The sequence below is a fragment of the Nicotiana tabacum genome, chromosome 21, assembly GCF_000715075.1.
Source record: "Nicotiana tabacum cultivar K326 chromosome 21, ASM71507v2, whole genome shotgun sequence".
Taxonomy (NCBI): Eukaryota; Viridiplantae; Streptophyta; class Magnoliopsida; order Solanales; family Solanaceae; genus Nicotiana; species Nicotiana tabacum.
Window position 1 is genome coordinate 77154168 of NC_134100.1, and position 25046 is coordinate 77179213.

The following is a 25046-nucleotide window of genomic DNA, read 5'->3' on the forward strand; positions in this document are numbered from 1 at the left end:
GACACTATTTTGTGGTAATTCTTTATAGACATTTATGAATTATTTTTTACCATAACTACTTTATACTTATCATTATATTAATCTCATAGTTTTCATATGTAATTTTCATATTAGTAACAAAGAAATTACTTATTGGAGAAGGATGAAGTAGGAGAAGAGAGATAATAGTCACAAATAAAAGGTAAATTAAAATTATATAATTTTTCATAAAAGATATTAGTTTTTATACTATATAAATAAGATAGTGTAATTTATGCAATTATTAATTTTAAAATATAACTATATTATATAATTATTACTTTATAGGAAGATTTTGCTGAAAATCACATGTATATAATTAAATATTAATTGGTTATCTTCGTAGGTTCAGACGATCCAATCATTTTAACGTAGACAAACAAAGTACTGTACTATATTAACATTAATCATTCACATATACTTTATTATGCCATGTATAATTATTTACTCAAATATTTTCTTTAATAATATCAATATTATTTTACAAAATCGTGTATTACATGACTCGAATATACCTAGTCATATGATAAGTATGAGTTCAAGGGTATATTTATTTTTCATGTTTGATTGATTTAAATATTTTTGAGAATATTTTCCTTATGAATTCATTTTTCTCCAATTAGAAGAAAATATTTTCCCTAACAAGACTAGAGAAAATATTTTTCAGAACTCTTTTTTAATCTTATCCACCTTATTCCCCCAACCCCTCCCCCCTCCCCCCACCCCAAACTACTCCCACCCCCCTCCACCCCACCCCATAGTGTTTGACTAAATTATATACAGTATCTTTCAAAAAAAATATTTCTACTCACTAATCACACACTAAAAACTATTTTCAGGAAAAAACAAATTCACTCACCAATCAAACATGAAAATATAAGTGATAAATTTCAAGAAAACAATTTCCACCGTACCAAACACACCCAAGTCTCATTGTTTTCTCTCATTTTCATTCCCTGGTTTCCTATGTAATATAATGTAGCTCAACCATGTTTTCTGGCTATGCTACTGAAGATTATAAGAGGGTTTTGTCTACAGAATGCCCTGAGTCATTTAAACTTAATAGTTTTGGCTTAGACAAGAGTGACTTGCTCTAGTGGTGAGCACCCTCCACTTCCAAATCTTTTTAAACATGTCATAACATTTTTATATATCTTTTGAAACTTGCGGGTTAAAATATAACATACCATTTGCATGGCTAAAAACTTCTCAATAACGGTAATATTGAAATCCTAAAATTAAGAATTTTCTTATTAGGAAAGGGTTCATTCTTTTTAACTGACTAAAAAGAATAGGTTCACATAAATTAGAGTGAAGTTTAGTATTAAATCAATATAAATAAGAGATTTTAGAACCCGGTAAATTAGATGGGATATGATGAACTTTCGAATTCGAACCCGTAAAGTTCAAACTAAATCTTGCATGTCTTAAGCTCAAACTTATAAATCCTTTGATACCTGACTAATCCAGCAAAATTCTTTCAATTGTTCTAATCAGTTTTCGCTAAATACAATTGCTAATTCTTTTTAAAAATCAAACCTCAAGCGAATCAAGCCAAACATATTTTTTTTTTGAGAAGGTAACATAAGGCAAACATATTTTCCAGCGTCATCTTTTTTAAGATACGGACATCATACCAAGGCAGAGGGAACTCATCAACCACGAATTACCCTCCAAGATCCATTTCTTAAGTTTTTTCTTTTTAAATAAAGAGGAAATAGAAACAAGTGTATAGAGATTCGAACTCATGATACTATAGTTCAAAATTACCCTCGTAGAGGCATATATATAGCTCACTTTCCATCAGTTAAACTTGAATGAAACACAACAAAGTTTAAGTGATGCATAATTGCAAGCATATTTAGAATCATGATACTACAGTTCAGGTAACTTAGATCTATTTACAAGCATAAAGTACCAGCAGTCCAGTAATACAAACATATATGAGATGCCAGATACATACTTAGAATTAATCTCTGATTCCACGTAGGTTTGCTTCAAACTAGGCCTTCCTCTTCTGTTGTCGATGATCAGGCCGGTACCAACAAATTGCCGAGATAACGAGTGCCCATAAACTCCTTCATCAGGAAAACTCTTATGACATCTACAGGTGTTTGATGTGTAAATGAATCAGCCTCAACTCTATTTTCAGAACCTAACTTCAGCTCCCTGCTTTCCAGCATCTCTTCCCCATCTAGCAATCTCAGAGCTTACTACGAACAGTGGTATTCGTACTTGAATTAGTACCAGTGATTTCCTTGATACATGATTCGTCTTGTTTCTTTTGACACTCAGTTTCCATTTCACGAACTGTGTCAAAGTAAATTTTGGTAACTGCCTTCCCACCTGTACATGAGAATATAGCTTACAACAACATACCTAGTGTGAACCCACAAGTGAGGTCTAGGGAGGGTGGAGTGTACACAGACCTTACCTCTACCTTTGTATGGTAGAGATGTTGTTTCTACTAGACCCTCGACTCAAAAAAAGCGTTTTTCAATATTTGAAAACTACAGGAGTAAAAAAACTATGATAAAAATATTGTAGAACAAAAAAGTAATGACAGCAAAAAACATGAGAATATAGCTTACAGGACTTTGATGCAACATTATTCTATGTTTCTCCAGAATCTCACCCTGAGTTTTATGTAACAAATTCATTAGATGATGACACGTTTTCATTTTTCCCAATTTCATTTTAGAGTTTGCTATTTACTTTATTTTCAAGTGCATGCAATTATCTGATCAATTGAGTTGCTAACACAACCCATGGTGGCTGTAATTGCATACTCATGCTCAAGATCTTTAATCATGGCTAACACACCCAGCAATTATATCTTTTTTGACATATCTAAAATTCGAATCCAAGTTAAATCTACAAATAAACATTATTTACCACATGCCGGCTTTCAGGTCGGTTTACGCGCCTAGATTATTCCACCGCATACCTGCTACCTTTTGTTTATACATACTCCATTTTGTCTCATTTTACCCTTATCTATTTATTAGGAAGTAAAGAATTCGTTGCTTATAAAATTTTCAAATACTTTCTATTTAATTATAAAACTGTTACTGAGACTAGTTCCTTCTTCTTTTTTTTTTTTTGTGTGTGTGTGTGTGTGGAGGAGCATGAGCTATTTTCACTTATGAATTATACATGAAGTAAAAAAGCTAATAATTCTGATAATCAAGATAATCATTCTTAAGAGGGAAAAAGGAGGAAGAGAAGTTGTTACAGGTGGCTGATTTGGGAAAATAATTTACCCACAACATTTTTCACTTCACTCCACATTAATCTATATCTAATTCATTATAAACATAGAGTGCATGCACATTTTTCTACGATTTGGGGGGGGGGGGGGGATTAAAAGTCTAAATGAATAAGAGAGCAAACCAGGAATGAAGTTGGGTGCTTCTTTGACGGCATAAACGGAAGCATTTTTGACGAATTTTGTGCTGAAACTGACGATCTTAGCCCGACCTTCATCATCATCGGGTATGTACTGACCCAGCTTCTGTATACCGTTAACTCTAACGACGTCGTCAATCTTTCTAACGGCAGCTGCACTGTAATAATAGGTAGTATTATAGACCTTCTTTACCGGATCCGGTGCGTATCCTTTCACCGTTTCTTTGCCGGAATTAATGAAGTCCCAGATTCCCATTTTTCCCCCCTTGCTGCTTCCCTCGGAAAGTAGGAAAGATTAGAAAATGGTACTACTGCACTGACTTTTGTTCTTTTAGTGGGGCCCTTTTAGTCATTTTGACTAATAAAGGCTAAAAGGGCCACTAAAAGGGCACAAACGCTGGCTCTCCTTTTAGTCATTGTCTCCTGGCACAATATTCTTGGATAATTGCAACACTAGTATCTCTATTATTAGTTATTACTACTCTACTAGTTTCTACCATTGTGCATGCACCTTAATAATTGCACATAAGTGTTTAATAAATTATTTATACGAAGAAATAAAATATTTAATTAACGAAATATTTATACATATAGAGGAAGAAAAAATTATTGTAAAGTTGTTTATCTTTAAAAATTGATAACAATTGAATTTATACGCGGTTTTAAGAATACGTAGATTAATTTGATACAAGCGATTAATGACGATAGACAAGCAATTAAAAGATAGAACAAATAGCCAAACCAATGATGATACTGAACCCGGGCTCGGTTAAAAGCTTAACAAGAAGCTCGCCTTCATTTCCGGACCAGTGCTTATGGAGAACTTATGAACCAAAACAAGAACTTTCAAATAACCAAAGAAAAAAGAATGTATATTGCCTTCGTATATGTGTTACAATGTCTCTAATGAATAGTGAGCTTCCCCTTTATATAGTATGGGAGTTTTATCTTAAGTACAATTCTAAAAAAGATAAAAAACTTTGTTCTCGCTAATCACTGATCTACCGTTGATACGGGCCGAGGTTTACGCCGTGACATTCGGTTGGGCACGGATATCACGGTCCTTTGTTGATCGTGTGCGGTCGTTTGGTAATGCTTTTCTAGATCACATTATTCGAATCAGGTTCGAGGGCGTGATTTCGATGGCTCCGAAGGCATTAGGTGTTTTGCTCGAGCTTTGATACGGGCGGCTCCCGGCTTCGATCTTGACTACACGCAGTTATACCCTCTCTTCGTTCGCCCTATCGGGAAATCGGGGCGCTTCTTACCTCCGATTTTACCCGTATACAGATAGTCCCCGCATTTCTTAGAGGGCAGGTTTGCCGAAACGATGAGAAACGACAGATGTTTCCCGGTTCCTTCTTTCGTACGTTATAACACAAAATGGCTAAGAAGCCGAAAAGTCCTATCAGTAGTGTCGTTCATACTTCGAGCACGTGTCAACCATCAGTTGATTACCTCCGAATGCGAAGCGTCACAAACTTTTTTCTATATAAGGTTTCACCCCTTGTTCTTTTTTTACTTTTTGACTAATCTTCTACCCTCGATTTCTCAAGCCATCACCAGCCTTCTTCAACTTTCATATATTCTCCCTTATTTTTAAGATTTCACAGCAATTTCTAGATTTTTACCTAGATTTTTCCCAAATCATTAAATTCAATTATTTATCTTTCAAAATCTTCTCTTGAGTTTTTCAAACTTCTTCAAATAACAATGGATAAAACATCTAAATCGGTTCCTCAACAAGTTGCTGCTTTATCTTCTCAACCGGCCGCTGGTACCGATGCGGTTGCTCCTAAAGTAGTTGTCCTCGAAACGGCTTCTCCCGAGGTCGCTGTCGATGAACCAACCCCCAAGCCTCCCTTGAAAATGTTTATTCCCGGGGGCTGCTCAATTGCAGACGACTTTAAGGTCGAGAAACCCTAACACAAACAGGACCGGAGTGACGGAGTGTCAAGGTACATTTGCTCCGTGGTCGAAGATGTCCTTCCCGTGGTCCGCAACTGGGAAGGCAAGGACATAGTAGTCCCCGAGCCCGAGGATGCCATTACTACCCACATGGAGGGGTACCTAAGTGTTTACACTTACCCCTTCACACTAGGTCCGGTGGACTCGGTTTTCCTGAACTTTTGCAAGAGGTACGAGGTGTGCCTTGGGAAAATCTATCCGTCTTTATAAAGGATCGTGATCCTTCTTCGTTACTTCGCGAATAAGATCGCTTCTTGTCAGTTCACCATTGATCATATGCTCCGTTTATACAGCCCCTCGAATCTTTCGAGGGGGACTAATAAAGCTTACACGTCGGGCCAACAAGGCCCTATTTTCGAGCATTGATGAAGACAGAGACCAGGGTTGCAAGGATGCTTTGTTCGGGTGAATACCAAAGACTTGATTCCCCCTGAGCTCATGCCATTCCCTGAGAAGTGGAATGCATATCGTAAGTATAGTCTCTCCTTAAGCGTCAATCTTTTATTTATGTCATTTCTTCTCATCACATATATGGTAATGCAGCCGTTGCCCGGGTTCCTAACGCTATCCCTCGGTTCAAGGAGTGGATCGAGGGTATTTATACACATATGTCATATTTCGAGCGCGCATGGCGCAAGCTCTCGAAGAGACGATGGGAGGCCCGTTCTCATGGTAAGGCCTTTCCTCGAATAGGTAATATCAGGCTTTCCTATTTACATCATACTTACTCTTATTTCTTTTTTTCTTTTTGTAGGTTTTTCTAAGACCACTGAACTTAGGCCTTTAGATGGGGATAGGGACGTGTCTTTGTCTGTTGATCCCTCTATTTCAGGATAGTCCGAGGCTGCAGCGGGGGAAAAGAAAAAGAAAAAGAGGAGAGCTTCGGGCTCCCCGAGTTCCGTAGTGAAGCCAAAGAAGAGATTGGCTCGTAAGCCAAAGAAGAGCTCTGGTTACCGAGCACCGGACTCAGATTCGCTTTTTTGGCTCAAGGATGAGTCCGAAGAAGATATTTTTGTGGCCCACGGGTCGACCGCTCTCGAGGAGCAGGTGGTAGCCGGGGGGGAGGGGGGAGGAGGGGGAGATTCGGGAGGCTGATCTCCCTCAGACTCGAGAGATAGATATGGAGACGAGCGCTGAGGCCCCCCAGGATGCCATCTGCCCTGAAGGAAGTGCCCGGTATAATAGAGATTTCGGGGTCGCCCTCCTACACTGAGTCCATGTTTAAGGAGGCCCGAGCAGGAAATAAGAGGTCCAACGAAGGGGTTCATGGTGCGGACGATCCCCTTCGTTCCTTTTTTGATGGTGTGAAATCGTCCATTTTGGAAGATTTTTCCGGTCTGGGCGACCTAGAAGTTTTGAGGAAGGATCCGTCTTCGGAAGCTGGCGGGACAAGTTCGAGCCCGAAGTTGATCAATCAGTTCCCTGCCCCGAGTGCGAATCCCGACCGTAAAATATAGATTATTCTTACTGTCCCGGAGGATTCCCGAGTTCTTTTTGCTCCCATTAAGAGTAGCAAGCTACCTCCGATGCCTGGTGACTGAGGAGGACCGGGAAAAAATGAATGAGGTCAATGAGCCGTGCCTTTTCAACAAGGTGTAGTAGGCGCTGAACCGGGTAAGGGATCATTATATTCCTTTGAACTTTACTTAGGGTTTGATGTTTCTCATGTCTTTCACCTTTTTACAGGCCTCGGTACTTCATCATGAGAGCTTCCTCCGGTACCGGGTCGAGGTCAATCAGCTCGAGCTCGAGGTCAAGGAGCTAGCCCAGAAAAATAGATACGTACAAGCTCCTTAGCGTGCAACAAGAAAATGGTCATTAAGGACATCCAGACCAAGCTTGATAGGGCTCAGAAAGAGGCATCGGTCCTATAGCGGGAGCATACCAACTTGGTCAAAAAGGTAAAGGTCGTCGAAGTTAGGATATTGCAGAATATATAAAAATTTTCCCCTTTGGCAATTTCAACTGTTTTAGCATCTTTTCACGATTTCTATTCTTGCAAATATTTCTAATGCCTTAGCATAGAATCTAATGTAGTAATAAGTCGTTTATTTTTTGGAGGTCCAAATAGAACCTGGCCTCGATGCAATTTTTTATTTGCTCGAAGCTTTGACAACTCGAAGTGACCAAAAGTTTTCCGAAAATGCTAAGTGTTCTTGGACGATGCTTTTGTCGAGGGTAACCTTTTTGGCGGGTTTTGAATTTTTATTGAAGGCCTTTTGATTACGGGCTTCGGACGTCTCTGAACTATTTTTTACCATGGCCGTAGCCTTTTGGGTTTAGGCATACCTAATAGGTTTTGTGCCTCCGGGATTTGATAGCCCGAGATGCCCGACTTATTTCAGACGTTAATCCCCGAATAGGGACAACACTTAGGCTCGGGTAGGGGTAGCTCTTGGGCTCGATATTTTGAAAGGGAAAAAAATATATAATAACAAGGTGGGAACTTTGTTTTATTTCTGTGTGCAAGGTACATGATCGAAAGTGAGTAAAAGCTTGTACTATGGCTACGGTGGCCTATGCAGGCACGATTCATTTGAACGTTTGGCGCTTATAATAAATCCTAACCATCGGGCCTAAGATGTTCAAGTACAAAGTTACCTTTTTTTCTTGCTAAGAAGTCTAACCCGAGGGTGATGGCCCCCCAGTATTCGAGGTCGATCTTCGGGAGGGATCAGATACTGTTAATGCGACCATTGACTCCGATTTAAAACCAGTCTTCGGATCTAAGTTAGCACGATCCACTGTTGCCTCATTACAAACCTTGCCGGAAAACCCATTTGGGACAAAACCGGTTCAAGGGAAAAAGAGTGCAACGTGTGCTTTCAGACCTAATAGTCATACTTTCCCTTGGCCATTACCTGCAAACGTTAGTCTGATTCATAATGTTGTAAAAAAGGTAACTGAAAACGTACCTTAGCAATAGTATCGCCTTAAGTGCGTTATGTTCCAGTTGTTTGGTAGTTGTGCACCATTTTATGCTTCGAGTTTGTACGATCCCTTGCCGGTAATTCAGATGACTCGATACGGTCCTTCCCAGTTCGGCCCCAGTTTTTCCTCATTCAGGTTCCGGATATGCAACATAACTTTCCCTCATTCGGGTTCCGAGTTGGCTGCTTCTGGGCGGCTAACCGGACTAGGGCGGCCTCTCGCCTTTCATCCAATAGTTCTAGGCTCTTACTCATGGCCTCACCATTTGATTCTTCGGTCGCATATTGGAACTTGAGGCTTGGTTCCATCATTTTGACCGGTATTAATGCTTCGGTATCATAGACCAACGAAAACAGGGTGGCTCCGGTACTGGATTTCGAAGTTGTACGATAAGCCCATAAGACTTCGGTCAGAATGTCCTTCCACTTTACTTTGGCATCAGTCAACCTTTTCTTTAAATTTTGGAGTACGGTCTTATTTGTAGACTCTGCTTGTCCGTTCCCGCTAGGGTGATAGGGGGTGGATAGAATCTTTTTAATCTTATGGTCTTCGAAAAACTTGCTTACCTTGCTGCCGATGAACTGCTTCCCATTATCGCACACGATCTCGGTCAGTATCCCAAACTAGCATATTATGTGGTCTCAAATAAAATCAATGACTTGTTTTTCTCGGAATTTCTCGAACTCTTGAGCTTCGATCCATTTAGAAAAATAGCCAGTCATAAACAATATGAATTGAGCCTTATCAGGTGCCCACAGCAGAGGGCTGACGATGTCTATTCCCCACTTCATAAACGGCCATGGGAATAAGACCGAATATAGTAACTCTCCGGGTTGGTGAATCAAGGGTGCGTACATCTGATATTCGTCGCATCTTTGTGCGAAGTCCTTTGCATCTTCCTCCATATCGATCCAGTAGTAGCCGGCCCTGATTATCTTCCAAACCTAAGATTCTGCCCCCGAATGGTTTCTGCAGGTGCCTTCGTGAAATTCTCTCAAGATGTATTCGGTATCTGCCGAACCCAAGCATATGGCAAGCGGTCCATCGAACGTTTTTCTGTACAGAGTACCTTAAGACAGGCTGGACCTAGACGCCTTCGTGCGTAGAGCTCTTTATTATTTAGGATCCGAGGGTAGCTTCCCAGTCTTCAAGTAGTCTATGTACTTGTTTCTCCAATCCCAAGTTAAACTTAATGAATTTATTTCGGCGTGGCCTTCTTCCACTATCGATTTTATGAGCTGCACGACCGTTCCTGAGTTGAAGTCATTATCATCAACTGATGACCCCAAGTTAGCCAGAACATTGGCCTCGCTATTTTGATCTCAAGATATATGCTGAAGGGTCCATTCCTTGAATTGATGCAACACCACCTGCAATTTTTCTAAATACCTTCGCATTCGTTCCTCTTTTACTTTGAACATTCCATTGACTTGATTTACGATAAGGAGGGAATCACATTTAGCTTCGATCACCTCAACCCCAAAACCTTTGGCCAATTTGAGACCTGCAATCATGGCCTCATACTCGACCTCGTTGTTATTCAATTTTACAGTTCGAATAGACTGCCTGATTATGTTTCCCGGGGGTGGCGTCAACACGATGCCGAGTCTGGACCCCTTTCCGTCTGAAGCACCGTCCGTAAAGAGGGTCTAAATTCCCGAGAAAGTCCCCGAGGTTAATAACAATACCTTTTCGACTTCAGGTATCAAGACCGGCGTAAAGTAGGTCATGAAGTCCGCCAATATTTTTGATTTGATGGCGGTTTGGGGTCGATATTCGATATAGTACCCTCTAATTTTGATGGCCCACTTGACCAACCGACCCGAGAGCTCGGGTTTATGCATAATGTTCCTTAGCGGGTAAGAGGTTATGACAAATATAGGGTGGCACTGAAAGTATGGTTTTAACTTTCTATAGGTGCTTAGCAAAGCCAGCGCCAATTTTTCCAGGTGAGGATACCTTGTTTCGGCCTCACCTAGAGTCCTACTAACATAATAAATAGGAAATTGCATACCTTCCTCTTCCCGGACTAGGACCCCACTTACCACCACTTCGGATACCGCTAAATAAAGGTACAATTGTTCATCCGCCTTCGGAGTGTGGAGTAGGGGTGGATACGAAAGGTACCATTTGAGTTCTCCCAAGGCTTGCTGGCAATTAGGGGTTCAAGAGAAGTTATTCTTCTTCTTCAACAGTGAGAAGAATCGATAGCTTTTGTCCAAGGACCTCGATATGAACTGGCCCAGTGCGACTATACGCCCGGTTAGCCTCTGAACAACCTTAACACTATCCACCACAGTGATGTCTTCTATGGCTTTGATTTTATCGAGAATAATCTTGATCCCCCGGTTGGATACCATGAACCCAAGGAATTTTTAGGATCCGACCCCGAATGTGCATTTTTCTGGGTTGAGCTTCATATTGTATCTTCTTAATATGTCGAAGGTTTCCTGCAAATGTTTCAAATGATCCTCTGCTCGCAGGGACTTAACTAGCATGTCGTCAATATAAACCTCCATTTATTGTCCTATTTTTCCTTCGAACATCCAATTTACTAGGCATTGATAAGTGGCACCGGCATTTTTTAGTCCTAACGACATTACGTTATAACAATAGGTGCCGAATTTAGTGATAAAGGAAGCCTTTTATTGATCGCCCGGGTCCATCCAGATTTTGTTGTACTTGGAGTAGGCGTAGAGAAAGCTGAGTATCTCATGCCCGACCGTCGTATCGATCATGCGATAGATGTTAAGCAAAGGGAAAGAGTCCTTAGGCCACGCCTTGTTCAAGTCTTTACAATATACACACACTCTTAACTTATTCCCCTTTTTAGGTACTACCACTACGTTAGCTAACCAACCCGGGTACTTAACTTCCCGAATGGAACCTATTTTAAGGAGTTTGGATACCTTATCTTTGATGAATGCATGCTTGACCTCGGACTGAGGCCTCCTCTTCTATTTAACTGGGTGGAATTTCGGATCTAAGCTCTGCTTATGAGTGGTTATTTCTGGCGGGATTCCTGTCATATAAAGATGGGACCAAGCGAAACAATTTGTGTTAGCTTTAAGGAATTCAATGAGTTTTTTCCTTAGCTCGGGAGTTGACCCCGTGCCCAGGTATGCCTTCCGATCGGGCATGTGTTTGATCAATATGACTTGCTCCAGTTCCTCGACCGTTGATTTTGTGGCATCGGAATCATCAGGAGAGATGAACAACTTAGGGATTCGTAGTCATCATCCTCGACTGCATCTTGCTTCTCTAGTTCAGTCGGGGAAGGTATTGGTGATTGATATTTAGTTTCTTCTTTCCTAACCGGCTCCGTGTTCTTTGATGTCGAGAGTGCGAACATCGGGATTACCTCGTCAACAACAAAAATTTCCTTCGTGGCCGACTGCTCTCCGTAAATCGTCTTGATCCCCCCCGATCTGGGGAACTTCAGCGCCTGGTGCAATGTCGAGGGCACCGCCCTTATGCTGTGAATCCGTGGCGTTCCGAATAGGAAGTTATATCTCATATCCCCTTAGATCACATAGAACTTTGTTTCATGGATGGTCCCCGAGGTGTTTACCGGTAGGGTTATCTCCCCTTTAGTAGTTTCGCATGCCATGTTGAATCCGTTTAAAATCTGGACTGCAAGCACTATTTGGTCTTGTAGACCTAACTGCTCTACGACCCTCGATCTAATGATGTTGGCCGAGCTACCTAGATCAATCAACACACGTTTAACTCGAGATTTATTAACAAGTACAGATATTACCAGTGCGTCATTATGTGGATGCACGATGCCTTCGACATGCTCATCGTTGAACAAAATGGTCCTCTCCGGAATATAATCTCGGGTTTGTTTTTTCGTTCTGATGGACACCTTGGTGCGCTTTAACATTGGTCCATGGGGGACGTCAACTCCACCAATGATCATGTTGATGACGTGCTGAGGTTCCTCTTGTTCGGTATGTTTGTTGGAGTCCCTATTCCTGAAGCGATATTTAGCCCGATCACTCAGAAACTCCCGGAGATGGCCCTTATTCAATAATCGGGCCACTTCTTCTCTCAGCTATCGACAGTCTTAGGTTCTATGGCCGTGAGTGTTGTGGTACTTACATATCAAGTTAGGGTATCTCTGGGTAGGGTCGAACTGTAATGGTCGAGGCCATTTGGTATCTTTGATGCGCCCGATGGCAGACACGATTCTTGCAGCATCGACGCTAAAGTTGTATTGTCACGGCCTAACCTGGGGAGGTGTGGCTGGCACCCGGTGCCATACTGGCCCGAGCAAACCACTCTATAATTCATGATTGTTCAACGTAAACTAGAACATAGATAGGGCGACTTGGCTAAACTCATATTTTCTGTAACTATCATGGGCTAACTTGGTTACAACTCGTAATGTATAATTGTAAGTGGGATAACGTTGTATCAGCAAACCATTGTACTTAAAACATGAATACATACGACCGTTCTGATAATGGTTTGCTGATACAACGTTATCCCACTTACAATTATCTCTGACATTCTATACATAATGAACCTATTTCTACAAAGCCTCTAAGAGTATTTGACATCAAATTGGATAGGGCCCCAGCCTACCCATAATTCTGTAGCAAAACTCTAACACGATGACTTATAGACTCGGCTGCACTCCGAATGAAGTGGAGTCTTACCGATCATTCGTTGAATGCTAACCTCGTCTACTATGTGGGCTCGTCAAATTGATTAACTACACCTGCAGTCATAAATGCAGCATCCACAACAAAAAGGACATTAATACGAATAACGTACCGAGTATGTGATAAGTAGGAATTTTGATTGCTTATTAGTACCTTTTTGCTCTTGTCTTAGTCCGAAAGTATCGAATTGTGTTCCCACAACTAATGAAATTGTGCAAATTGCAGGAATGCTGGAAGTTTGGTCTTTCATGATGAATTCTGACTAAAAAAGGAGCCTTCTGAAGCACAAGGCAATAAAGGACGCAGAAGCATAGATGTGCATTCCGCAGAATTCCATCTATGGCCGCAACCCAAGATAAAAAGTCCAACAGAAGTTTCAGCAATGTGCAGACCGCACATGAATTGTGAGACCGCAGAAATGGGCTTTCACTGACAGATTCAAATTTCAGAGAATATGCAAAGTGACTAAGTCCTGAAGCCCTTGTGAAGTGCGGTTCGCACAAGAACTATACGGCCACAGAAGAGTGCCTCGCGGCCGCAGTCCAGAAATGTGCGGCCATAGAACTAACCTTCCTGCTAGCTGAAGAAATCTGCGGATCGTACATGGAATTGTGCGGCCGCAGAATCTCCTGAAGGGCATTTTTGTTCGTGATTTTTGGCCCTGTATAAATAAACGAGTTTCACAAAATTAGGTTAAAGTTTGAATATCTAAAGTTACTGTAGCCGTTTCTTTGTACTATTTTAGGAAGTTTTAGATTATTTGAGTATTTTAACATTAGATTTCATCATTTTAATCTTCCATTATGAGTTTAATTAGTTTTTCTTCTTTATTTTCTATAATTTCCATTATGAGTAGCTAAATGTTTACTAGGATTGTGACCCAACCCTAGTGTGTAAACCTTATGGGTATTTAATTTAGTGCTTGTTTATGATTGGGTGTTGATTATTTAGCTTAGTTCATTCTTCAATTTTAGAATTAATGATTGCAAATATTGATTCATGCCTATTTGACTTAGTCTCTACTTGAGAAAGAGGGACCTAGTCAAAGATAACCTAGCTAATAATGAATTAGGTTGATTGAGAGATTGATTAACCTAATTAAAGGGTTCAAACTAGAGATAGTAATAACCCGACTTGAGCTCTTATCAACTGTTTTGGTTAATGCCCAATTGGACTTGAGAAAGCCTAATTGGTAAAACTCACTCGCTGACCGAGAGGCATTGGGTTGATAATGTAGAGTTGAGAGCTATAATACACACCAATCAACAAAACAAGCATTAACGTTTTTATCCCATTAGGCAAACACCTAGGTTTTGGTCACATTTGGAAAAACCTAAAAAATATTTGGAAAAACCTAAAAAAACATTTATCTCTAATCTATTTTCTTTAGCTGCATTCATTAGAGTAACAGTACAGTAGAAAACAAAAATTTGTTGTGGAAGTACAATCTTAGATAACCCATTTTCTTGCTTCAAATATAGACTCCTAGTACCCCTTATATCTCCCAGTGGATTCGACCCTGACTCATAGTTGGGTAATTATTATTACATACGACCGTGTCATATATCTATTGAGGTGTGTTGTGGGCGTCATCAATTTTTGGCGCCGTTTTTGGGGAGTTAAAGTGGTTTTAGCTATATATTTGGGTTTGTTTTTGGAATATCTTCTTTTCCTTCCGTGTTACTAACTTGTGTGAAACAATTTTAGGTACAATCATGGCGGCAAACAATGAACTCAGAAATATACCTTTGGGGGATGTGGATGTCGACGATGACCAAGTTGAAGAGGTTCCTCTTGAACCTCAAGCAAATAGAAGAGTCCGAGTACCTCATGACAATGTTCCCACTCCACCCCCACCTCCACCATGAGCGGCTCCACACCGGGTATTACCCAATGAAGGATATGTTAGTGCAATAGTCCCTCCCCGTATTAGGGTGGGCAACTTTCAAATCACCAATGTGATGCTCACTTTGCTAGAGCAATGAAGTTTCTTCACCGGTGCTCCAAGTCAAAATGCGTATAAGTATTTGAAGGGTTTCTGGACACTTGTTGGGGGAGAAAACAAACAAATATATCCGAGGATGCATTGAGGCTAAGGCTTTTTCCCTTCTCTTTACGGGGGAAAGCTTTAGATTGGTTGGAACAATTACCGAACCATTCCATTCGCACTTGGGATGAGTTAGCGGAAATATTTATTGCTATGTTCTTCTCTCCCGGGCATATGGCTACACTTCGAGATGAAATTTTGGTATTCAAGCAAGAACCAAATGATCCACTACACGAGATATGGGAGCGATATAGAACAATGGTCAAGGAATGTTCCAATAACGATATGACGGAAAACATGATTCAACAAACTTCTATCATGGGATTAACACAACCAACTAATGTATAGTGAATCAACTTGTTGGTGGAAACTTTATGACTACGCCTTATGCGGAGGCTTGTGAGATTTTGGATGAAATGGTGGAAACATCATCAGCGTGGCAATCAAGGGCTAATGTTCCACAAGGTGATCTGAACATGATCCACATTCACAAAGAGTTAGACGATCATGGGCAAGCCATTGCCGAATTGACTACCACCATGAATCATCTAGCAAAGGCTCAACTTCATCAAGTGCAAAATCCTAAGCAAGTCAATGCCATGGAAGGGGTGAACATGATGGTCAAAAAGAGAAGGACCAAGGATCCACAAGTGCAAAATCGAGTGGAGAATTATGTGCAAGAGGATAATGGTTTTGATTAAGATGATTCATATAATAAACAAGAAGGAGATGAAATACGTGAACAACTTTCAAGGGCAAAGAAACAACTTGCAAGGCCCAAACCAATAACAATGGCGACCTCGAAACAATCAAGGCAATTGGAATTCTAATAACCAAGAAAATTAGAGTGGTGGCAACAATCAAGGAAATTGACATAACAACAACAATCAAGGAAATTGGAGTGGCAATAATCAAGGAAATTGGGGGGGGGGAGGGGTAACAATCAAGGCGGATGGAACAATAATCAAGGCAATAGGGGATCGGATTTTCAAAGGCCCCCGATGTATCAACAACCGAACAACCCACCTTCTTATCCTTCCCATGGTCCAAGTTCTTCAAACAATAAGATGGGGCGTATTGAGAATACTTTCAAGCAAATAATGGAAAAGAATGCTGATTCAGATGCCCAACTTGCCTCACACAATACATCAATCCGCAACTTATAAGTGCAAATGGGGCAAATCTCTCAAGCTCTAAATTCTCGTCCTAAAAGAGCACTACCTAGTGAAACGGTAGTAAGCCCAAAGGGTGGAAATAATACAGGGCATGCCATGGCCATTACTACAAGAATTGGAAGAGGTGGGAATGCACCCACCTCATGTCAAAAGCAACTTGTGGATGATGAACAATTGGTACAAGAAGAAGAGATCCCGAACAATGTGGTGCAATCAAATGATGAAGTTCAGATTGATATTGATGATAGTGTGGAAGAGACTCAAGAGAAGGTGAATTCGTCTAGGGATCAAATTATTGACATACCAGAACCGGTAGTGCAAAAGGCTAAGGCACCATTGCCTAAGCCTCCACCTCCATACCCTCAAAGACTTGCCAAGCAAAATGGTGAGAACCAATTCAAGAAGTTCATTCAAATGATGAAGAGTCTCTCAATCGATGTGCCATTAGTTGAAGATTTGGAGCAAATGCTTGGTTATGCAAAGTTTATGAAGGATATTGTGACAAAAAAATGGTCAATGAATTTTGAAACAATCAAAGTCACTCATCAAGTGAGTGTAATTGTGCATTCAATAGCTCATAAGTTGGAGGATCCCGGATCTTTCACAATTTCTTATATAATTAGAAGTGCCGAGTTTGCTAAAGCTCTTTATGATCTTGGGGCAAGTATCAATTTGATGCCCTATTCAGTTTTCAAGGCATTGGGAATTGAGAAACCAAGTCCCACCTCTATGAGATTGTAAATGGCCGATCGTACTATGAAGAGACCTTTGGGAGTGATTGAATATGTCTTGGTTCGTGTTGATAAATTCATTTTTCCGATAGATTTTGTCATTCTCGATTGTGAAGTTGATTATAAGGTACCGATTATTCCTGGGAGACCTTTACTTTCTACGGGGAAGGCTCTTTGTGATGTTAAAGCGGGAGAACTTTCATTCTGGGATGGTGATGAAAAAGTGATTTTCCATGTGTGTAAGTTCATGCAACAACCAAATAACAATGAGGTGTGCTCCTTTGTGGACTTGGTGACCGATGTTATTGTTGATTAAAAAAGTGCTATGATCAATGTGGGTGATATGTTGTAGGTCGTCTTGCTCAACTTTAATGATGACAAGATGGATGGCTTCATGGAATGTGTGAACTCTTTACAAGGAATGGGGTCGTACAACTATGCACCTCGAAAATTATCCCTGGATCTTGAAAATAGGACAACCCCTCCTACAAAGCCTTCTATTGAAGAGGCTACTACCTTGGAGTTGAAGCCATTACCTCCACATCTTCGGTATGAATTTCTTGGTCCTTATTCTACTTTACCGGTTATTCTTTCCTCTTGTTTGACTAACGTGCAGGTAGATTCCACTTTGACGGTGCTACAAAAGAGGAAGAAAGCTATTGGGTGGACTTGGCGGATATTCGGGGAATAAGCCCCACATTTTGCATGTTTAAGATCAACTTGGAGGATGGCGCCAAACCATATATTGAATATCAAAGGAGACTCAATGAGGCTAAGCAAGAAGTTGTCAAAAAGGAGATTATCAAGTGGTTAGATGCCGGGGTTGTATATCCCATCTCTGATAGTTCGTGGACTTCTCCGGTTCAATGTGTCCCAAAAAAGGGGGGCATGACGGTGTTCACCAATGACAAGAATGAGTTGATTCCTACAAGAACGGTGACCGGTTGGAGAGTGTGTATGGACTATCATAAACTCAACAAAGTCACAAGGAAGGATCGCTTTCCACTTCCTTTCTTAGATCAAATGCTCGATAGATTGGCCGGCCATGCTTTCTATTATTTTCTTGATGGGTATTCGGGCTACAACCAAATACTTATTTCTCTGGAAGATCAAGAGAAAACAATCTTTACATGTCCCTATGGTACGTTTGCTTTCAAGCGGATTCCATTTGGTCTGTGCAACGCACCGACGACTTTTCAAAGGTGTATGATGGCTATTTTTACGGACATGGTGGAGGACTACCTTGAAGTTTTCATGGATGACTTCTCGGTGGTTGGAGATTCTTTTGATGATTGTCTTACAAATTTGGATATAAAGTGTTGGCGAGATGTGAAGAAACAAATTTGGTGCTCAACTGGGAGAAATGTCATTTCATGGTCGAGGAAGGCATTATCCTTGGCCATAAAATCTCAAAGAATGGAATTGAAGTTGATAAAGAAAATATTGAGGTGATTATAAACTTCCACCTCCAACTTCGGTGAAAGGTGTGCGGAGTTTCTTAGGCTACACGGGATTTTACCAACGTTTCATCAAAGATTTCTCTAAGGCGGTGAACCCATTGTGCAAGCTTCTTGAGAAGGATTGTAATTTTAACTTCAATTATGATTGCATGGGAGCTTTTGAATTATTAAAGTTCAAGTTGATAACTACTCCTATCATCACTGCTCCAAATTGGAGTGTCCCTTTTGAACTCATTTGCGATGCAAGTGACATAGCGGTTGGGGCTAATTTGGGGCAATGCATTAACAAGATTTTTATCTGGTCTACTATGCTAGTAAGACCATAGTTCCCAAGTCAACTATACCGTTACAGATAAAGAGCTCCTTGCCATTGTGTTTTCAATTGAGAATTTCCGCCCATGCTTGATGGGTGCAAAAGTCATTGTCCACACGGATCATGCGGTGCTTCGTTATCTTATGATCAAGAACGGGATTGTCAAGATTATTATGGGGATGAACTATATCTCTTCTGGATTTGTACGGATGGGGTGATTAGAATATGCGTACTAGAAGAAGAGCAAGGTGAAATTCTTGGGGCTTGTCATTCTTCGCCATATGGTGGTCATCATGATGGAGCAAGAACGACAACCAACGTGCTTAGTTGTGGTTTCTATTGTCCCACTCTTTACAAGGATGCAAATACAACAACAACAACAACAACAACAACAAACCAGTATAATCCCACTAGTGGGGTCTGGAGAGGGTAGTGTGTACACAGACCTTACCCCTACCTTGGGGCAGAGAAGCTATTTCCGATAGACCCTCGGCTTCCCCCACCTTGTTCTTGGGGTGACTCGAACTCACAACCTCTTAGTTGAAAGTGGAGGGTGCTTACCACCAGAGCAACCCACTCTTTACAAGGATGCAAACGCGTTAGTAAAAAGATGTGATGAATGTCAAAGGGCCGGTGGAATATCAAAGAAAAATGAAATGCCTCTCACTACCATTTTGGAGATTGATATTTTTATTGTGTGGGGTATTGACTTCATGGGTCCTTTTGTGAGTTCTTGTGGAAACACCTACGTCTTGGTCGTGGTGGATTATGTGTCCAAATGGGTTGAGGCCATTTCTTTACCTAACAATGATGCGAGATGTGTGGTGGCATTCTTGAAGAAGAATATTTTCACATGGTTTGGTACTCCGCGAACCATTATAAGTGATTAGGGGTCACATTTTTGCAATAAGGCTTTCGACACTTTACTTAGTAAGTATGGTGTTACTCATAAAGTCATGACTCCCTATCATCCACAAGCTAATAGTCAAGTGGAAGTCTCAAATCATAAAGAGTCTGTTGTCCAAAACGGTGAATGCTAATCGGACAGATTGGTCCAAGAAGCTTGATGATGCATTATGGGCCTACCAGACGGCTTACAAAACACTTATCGGAATGTCACCATACTAGTTGGTGTTCGGAAAATCTTGTTATCTTCCGGTAGAACTAGAGCACAAGGCCATGTGGGCTCTAAAGAAGTTGAATCCTGATTGGGATGTAGGCGCTAACTTGAGGGTTGCACATTTGAATGAATTGGGTGAGTTCCGGTACCATGCTTTTCATCCTTGTACAAAGAAAAGATGAAATTTCTCCATGACAAATACATTTGGAACAAATAGTTCAAAGTGGGCGATCTTATATTATTGTTTAACTCAAGGTTCAGGATGTTTACCGAAGCTAAAGTCTAAATGGAGTGGTCAATTTTAAACTTGTGGGTGTGACACCTTTTGGTGCATTAGACTTGAAGAACAAAGGCAATTAAGTATTTTGAGTCAATGGTAACTGGGTGAAGCACTATTTTGGAAAAGTTGGAGATAGCCACATCATGGCGGTCATTCATTTCAATTGATGGTATTCTGCTTCGGGTCGCGACATTAAATCAAGTGCTTCTTGGGAGGCAACCCATGTTTCTTTTCCTTTTTCTTTTTTGTAGTTAGGTGTTGTTTTTATTCTAACTTGATTTGAAATGTGCTACAGGCTAAGTGTGACTTACAGAATTGTGGACAAAAATCGGGCTAAGTGTTGCAAAAATTACGGACCGCAGTTTATTTGTGCGGACCACACAATTTGGAGTGCTATAGCAAAAGAACATTACGTCCTCACAATTGACTTGCGGACCGCACAAATGAGAGATGGAAAATACAAACTCTCTGAAGTTTGAGCCTTTCAGAGAAGAGGTCGATGTGCGACCGCAAGGGAAATTTGCGACCACACATGAGATCTGCGGCTGCACACAAAATTATGCGGACTGCAGACGGGATGCTGATTTAAGGTCACCAGGTAACAGAGTGCAGACCGCACATGAAATTGTATGGTCGCACTCGCCTTTCTTTCCCTTAGCTAACCAATAAGTATAAATAGAGGAGCAGGGGCAACTATTATGCCTTTTCCCTCTCTGAGCTCGCAAATAGTACTCTCTTGAAATTTCTTGGTGATTCTATCTGTCCACACACACAACATCGTTGATCAGTCACTCATTACACTCATTCATCTGGTATGCTTCAATATCTTGTTAATCGTTTTCTTTTAATTTGTAGATTTTTAGTTATTTTTAGGCCATTTGTCATTAGAATTCAAATGTGTATCCATGTGGATTAAATCTATAATGGGTTAACTAATACATGCTCTATAGGGACTGGGTAAACATATTTTCATATATCTATGATGTTTCCACGTCAAATTATGCACAAAATTGCAAAACCTAGATAGAAATAATTGAATTGTACGTCATTTTTGAATTCTGCGGCCACACTTAAATATGTGTGGTCTGCAAATGTGGAATGTAGGGCAACTTAATGAAGAAATCATTCTGTGGCTTTAAAATGTGTGGACCGCAGAATTCTCATCATGGCCGCAGAACACCCCATTTATTGTCATCAAAGAGTCCATACTTTTTGACTCCAATGTGCGGTCGCATGTCTAATTATGCGGACCACAAAAATCATGTTATGGTCGCATATCATCCAATTCTCTATCATCAGAGAGTTGGAATTTTTGGGTCTCAGAGGTACGACCGCAAGTGAAATTGTACGGACCGCACTTCACTTTTGCGGCCACAAAACAAAAATATATTGTCCGTAAGGCCTCATTTGCGGCCGCAAGGAAATTATGCGGACCGTAGATCTTGTTCCTGTAAGGATGCTTTGAATGTGAACATTCATTGCGTCTTCTGGTTTATATCTTACCTGGGGGATTCCAAATCAGGGACAAGCCGTCCTCATCTCACAACACTTCCGTGGGATCGAAAAGTGCTAGTCAAGCTTCTGATCCTTCGGCCGCACCAGTCCATATGACACAGGATACACCCATTCAGGACATCCCCGATGATGGAAGAGGGGGAGATGCCACAACTGCTGGGCTTAAAAGAACAAAGAATAAAGAGATTTGGGAGGACTGATTTCGTCAGCCTGGTAGCTTTCACTAGCTTCCGTACATGGTGGCCAGCGAGATCGCTAACACTTGAGCGACATTTCTTTTTGACAGATTTGGAGAGGTACAACCCATCCGTGTTGAGGCAGTTCGGGGAATGCAAGGGGTGGGTGTGGTTTACTCAGAGCGTAGTGGATGCCAAGGAGTACATTGTCCGGGAATTCTACGGCAATATGGCACATATCAAAAAGGGGACAAAGGTGACCAAAGTGCGTAACCTTAAAGTGAGGTTTGATCAGCATACACTCAACACGTACCTAGGATTTGAAGATGTTGAGCCAAAAGAATACTTGGAGAAGTGTGTACTTACAGATGAAGTCCGACCGTGGTTGGCATATATTCTAGCAGCACCAGGGCCACCACCATCATGGATTGTCGTTGGGTTACCTATTCACCGAAGCACTCTGAGTTTCGAGGCAAAGGGGTGGCAAACCTTTGTCTATAGTAGAGTGGACCCGAGTCAAAATGAGACTCACATTACGATTCCTTAGGCAGTCTTTGTTGCTTCTATTATGGTCGGGTACCCTATCAATGTGGGTGTTATGATGTCAGCCAATATCTCAGTGATCGCTTGGCAAGATGACTCGTCCTACCCATATCCCAACACCATTACAGAATATCTGACAGATATGAGGGTAGAGCCGAGGTATTATGATAAAAAGGTGAAGCCGAAGAAGCCTTTCTCTTGGTACTAACTTATGGATGCGAACAACCCGAAAAGGAAAGTTCAGTATTCTATCACCACAGGCCAGTCTGATGAGCCAGCCGTCGTAGTTGTTAAGACAAATGATGTTCCATCCACTTTAGCTGAGCCTTCTTCCAGTGCCGCAGCTATGCCTCCACCATCATCTACAGTCCTCACTGCATTTCCTGCCACAACTTCCACCTCGGCTTTGAAGCCGGTGCCCATGCCTACTGCCCCACTCTCTGCGGTGTGAGTCTCCCGGACATTGGCGAGTCTCAACAACTGGATGTAGACAACCAATGCAAAGTTGTCTGACTTATCCAGTACTGTTGTAGTGCAGTCTTTTGTTCAGGCACATTTGTTTCCCCCGACCGTTGAAGAGACATTGAAGAAGCTCCTAGAGAACCAGAACACTATTATGGCTACCTTGGTACAACACGGGTTCAAGTAAAGAAGATGAGAAAGTACCAGACCAGCAAGAAGTCAGCGGACAAGCTCCGAAGAGAGGGAACAAAATTGCTACAGTTGGAGATCTTCCATTTTACATGTTACTTGGCCCGCACCAGTCGACACCAGATCTTGTAGCCACATCTGCACCGGTAGAACCAGTTGGCCAGTCTGATGAGCCAGACTTGCTGCCGACACTGCTGAGGCAGTGTGTCAGATGTTTGCCAACCCAGCCACACCTAGAGTTGAGGATGATGAGATCCAGTTGGCTGAGCTGGAGGGTGATGACATTGCTAGGGGCACAGAGATATCCAAGGAGCCATAGTGAGTTTTCTTCACTCTTTCCCCTCTTTTACTCTTATTTTGTTAAGCATTGGGGGACAATGGTTATGTTTATTCAGAGGGGGTGTAGTTTATTTGTTATATTTGATACATTATGAGACAATTGGCATGTAATAACTTGATATTATTCTCTCTTTTCTTATTATGTATATATATTCTCTCTCTTTCTCTCATTATGTATATCTATTCTCTCTTCCATAGTTTCTGCTTATTAGCTTCTTTATTTTTGTTTCTTTATGAGTTCTTGTTTAATTTAGTAGCTTCTTTGTTTGATTTAGTAACTTCCTTTTATGTTTTAGTAGATAATAAGCCTTTGGTTTTCTTAATGTCATGGTTCTTTCCAAAGGTAGTTGTTGTGTGAACCGGGTGACTCGTCTCAACGATGGATGGCGTGACAACCTTCTCAAGGGAATGAGTTTGTTTTGTGTTTAGGTAATAATAGTAGTAGTAAAGAATAAAAAGGCCTAATTAAGTCATGCTCGAAGAGTCAAACATGCTTCATTTTGCACCAACACACTTAACTATGTGTTTATGGTTAGAGGCAAGGTTTTTAAAAGAAATAGCTCTAGTTAGTGACTTAGTGACTCTTGTGTTGACTTTGGTAATCATCGAGTGGTTTAATTGGACCATAGTGATCTTTAAACTTGAATGTGGTCGTTGTGGGCCCTCAACTCTATCCTCTTTTACAATATAGTTGTGTGAGGGGTGAGATGAATTGTTGTTAGTCCAAGTATCTGTGCGAAGGGTCTAGAACTTGCCCCGAATGTGTTTTAAGGCGAAATCCTAAGTTTTGATTGGTTTGAGAAGTGATTGTAGGCTTTCCTTGACCCGTTTGAGTTTTCTATTGCCAACCAATATCATTATCCCTAGTCAACCCCTTCGAGCCTCTAGCCTTTCTCATTTGATAACCATATTGCAAGCCTTTACTCGTTTTATCGTGACCCTCTCTTGGCACCCGAGCGTTCCTTAACACTCTTGTGAATCAAATGGCTTAAAAAATAAGTTTGGAGGAGAGATGAGGAAGTTGAAAAAGGTATCAAGGCACAAAAAGAGAAAAGAATTATCTCTATGAGAAGAGAAGGCAAGAAAAGAAAATAACAAAAAGAAAAATACAAAAAATGAAAAAGTGAAAGGGTTGAATGGATTCAAAAAGAGGTAATGATCCCAAGCATGAGAAATCAAAAAGGGGATAAAGAATGAAATGATCAAGAAAGAGTGATGTTAAGACTCCCTAGTCACTAATGAAAAGAAAGTGCTTATTGGCAAGTGTGAGCCGAGAAATAAAAGATGGAGTGCTTAAGGAAAGGTGTAACCACTTTCCTATATTGTATCCGACCCTAATCCAAAAGCCTTCATTATATCTCGAAAATAGTCCTACTTGATTTCAAGTCGAGCGATCTTACATTAGTGGAGATCTACATGAGGGTCAAGCCTATGGTACTTGAAGTCGTACTTGTGGCATTTTCTTGAGAGAGAAGAGTGAACCTTTCATAAATCTTTGGATTGAGTGCTAAAATTTCAAAAGTGATCTTGGTAAATGGAAAGTAGAGGAGGAAGAGTTTAGAGTCCACCATGGACTACATGATAGAGCAAAAGTCCTTGATGAGTAAAGTCAATTCTTGAAGCTCAAATGTCACAATAGAACTATATATGTATGAATGATTACTCTGTTGCCTTGTTGATAATGCATGAGTAGTGTGGGAA

The 25046-nt window shown here is 40.9% G+C and overlaps 1 pseudogene; it reads right to left on the reverse strand.

Annotated features, from left to right (window-relative positions):
* Positions 1-1867: 1867 nt before the first annotated feature.
* On the reverse strand, positions 1868-3781 carry LOC107765856 (uncharacterized; annotated as a pseudogene).
* Between the last annotated feature and the right edge of the window lie 21265 nt (positions 3782-25046).